Raw genomic sequence first — 2,413 nt, 5'->3', positions numbered from 1 at the left:
AGAGAGAGAGAGAGAGAGAGAGAGAGAGAGAGAGAGAGAGAGAGAGAGCGAAAGAGAGAAATGACAAAGCATCCCTTAAGAAATAAATGTGTTCCCTGAGAAGAAATCGAGGCACGATCGACGGATCGGGGACGATTCTGAATGAGAATTAAATTAAAAAAGGTCGAGGCTCTTGGACATGATCGCTATAAAAGAGAGGATATTGTGATTTCTATCCCGATCAGGCAAGAGCCAAGCGATCTGTTAAGAAACGTGGGCGAAGCTTAAACGAGAAACGTACTATTTAGCAATTTCGAATTATTGTCGTCAGTAAAATGGTTCGCTACGAGAACACGTGCAGGTGTTATATACTACGTAACGATAGAGATTCTCTTGATTTGAAAGTTTTATCGTATCGATAGGAATTATCGGGTGTCTTATGCGCGTCGCGACCACGAGGAGTTCCTCGAGGATCTTGCACGAGAGAAAAAGGGAGGGGAAAAAAAAAAAAAAAAAAAAAAAAAAAGACATTTAACGACCACGAACGACGCGAAAAGACAAGTATTTCGCGAGTTGGAGAGACGCCATTGATCGTACCAAATGATTAATTAACCGTACCAATTCAAGTAAATAATTTAGAGAAACTTTTAACGAGCGAGAGGAGCGCGAGAATAAAGAGGGCAGAGATTTCGGGGGAACCTCTTCGAGTACAAGGGCAAGGGTTGGCGTTTTCTAGTGCAGTATGTTCGCCGTATTTCTCGTTACGCTGACAAAGAATAGAAATTCGTTTTTCATTCGAGCTTACGATTTCGTGTAAATTAATAACGATTCAGTTAGCAAAAAGCTGGCGGCGTTCCTCTTTTCTGAACGACCTAGGATTAATCGATCACACGAAAGTTTATCACACGAGGATCCATATCCTTTCGATATACCGATATTTTAGCAGAAACACACGTGTAAAGGATAAATATATTATTAACCTAATACGTCCCTTGTCGGTTCAGACCGGGCGCCATTCAGGCCGTAAACATTTTCGTACAACTATACGTCTCGCCTAATTATGGTACTTCGATTTCATTGATACGCTATATAGTTCTGTGTGTATGTATGTGCGAGCGTTCATTTCTGTTGGCCGAAGAATCGCGAGGCGAGGCGCACGCGAACGCCAATTATGGAGAATCAACCGGAAATCTGTGCGCGGTTCGATATCGATGTACATAAGTGTAGGTAAAAGCAAAACTCGTCCTTAAATATCCTCTCTATTCGAACGAAATTGAGAAACGACGATTAACAAAGGCAACGTTGTTGATCCTCGACGCGTGGTTTCGCGCCTTAGATGTGATTTCTAAATACACTTGCTCTCTGTATCATATCGTAATACACTGTCTACTTACTGATAATACTGCCACGACGTCTCATTGCAAGCTCAACGCGCTTGCAAACGAGTTTTTGTACAATTATCGTTGAAAGAAGCGAAAGCATTACCCAGTAGAGAAGTGACTCGATCACATTCCGACATTCTGCAGACTGTTTGAACGAATTTTCACGGTGTGGGGAGAGATATCGAAGACGTATTTATTTTTCCAAATGAAATTTGAATCGAAATAATAAACTTTCTTTTTACTAATTAATTTCAATTATAACAAATATATCTTTTCATTTAAATTTAAATTTATAGCTTTATGGATTTTAAAAAGAATTGTTGTACAAATCCAACGAGAATTGAACAAATTAGAGAATTATAAGATGAAACAAATGGTTTTTATCGCGAGAATTCTTTCGAGCAGACTGCGCAAAATACTCATTCAGAAACTTTTTTTTAACGACTGTACAGTGCTATATATATAATATATCTATACATATATATTATATAGAATCATCTGTGTCAATGCACCATGTCGCAATAGTGCATCTCTTTCGAGATTACCTTCGGATTCGTATTTTGTTTCCTACCTAAGCGTAATTCAGTTTAACCTTTTGCAATTTTATATTAATCGATATCAAGCAAGAACGGATTAACAACTCCTATAGCTAATGACAATTTTAATATATATATATATACATATATAAGAAAAATTTAATTTTAAAGTTCCACAACTCCTTAATAAGATGGCAAAGGATAAACTGCAACCACGTGTTCCAAACTTGAGAAACAAACCCTTGAGAGATCACGAGCAAACGACACAACAACAACAGTTTCATTCCACGATTAGTATGAGCTTAGCTATGTGTGCATACAAGTAATTATAATGATCACGTGTGTCCGTCAAACGAAAAATAGTAATATAAATCTATGAGAAATGTTGAGAGATCGGATAGAGAAGAGGAGAACCTGAGTATTCGAAGGTGAAGAAATTACAACGCTTCGAAATTTCGTTTCCTCCCCCTAGAACAAATCGTCGTGGTGAGAGGAGGAATGTGAAAGAGAGTCGTT

The 2,413-nt window shown here is 38.1% G+C and overlaps 1 protein-coding gene across 8 annotated transcripts in view; it reads left to right on the top strand.

Annotated features, from left to right (window-relative positions):
* The window catches only part of LOC102676482 (fasciclin-1), a 308,866-nt gene extending 308,395 nt beyond the window's left edge, over nt 1-471 (top strand). For all 8 annotated transcript variants that reach the window (XM_031513134.1, XM_031513132.1, XM_031513135.1 and 5 more), the window contains one exon: nt 1-471. This exon is cut by the window's left edge and continues 496 nt beyond it. The gene's annotated coding sequence lies outside the window, so the exon portion shown is untranslated.
* The last annotated feature ends 1,942 nt before the right edge of the window (nt 472-2,413 follow it).

Source organism: Apis dorsata, unplaced genomic scaffold (genome assembly GCF_000469605.1).
Source record: "Apis dorsata unplaced genomic scaffold, Apis dorsata 1.3 scaffold_591, whole genome shotgun sequence".
NCBI lineage: Eukaryota > Metazoa > Arthropoda > Insecta > Hymenoptera > Apidae > Apis > Apis dorsata.
The sequence above is the reverse complement of the archived record's forward strand: the minus strand, read 5'-3'. Positions and strand labels throughout refer to the sequence as shown.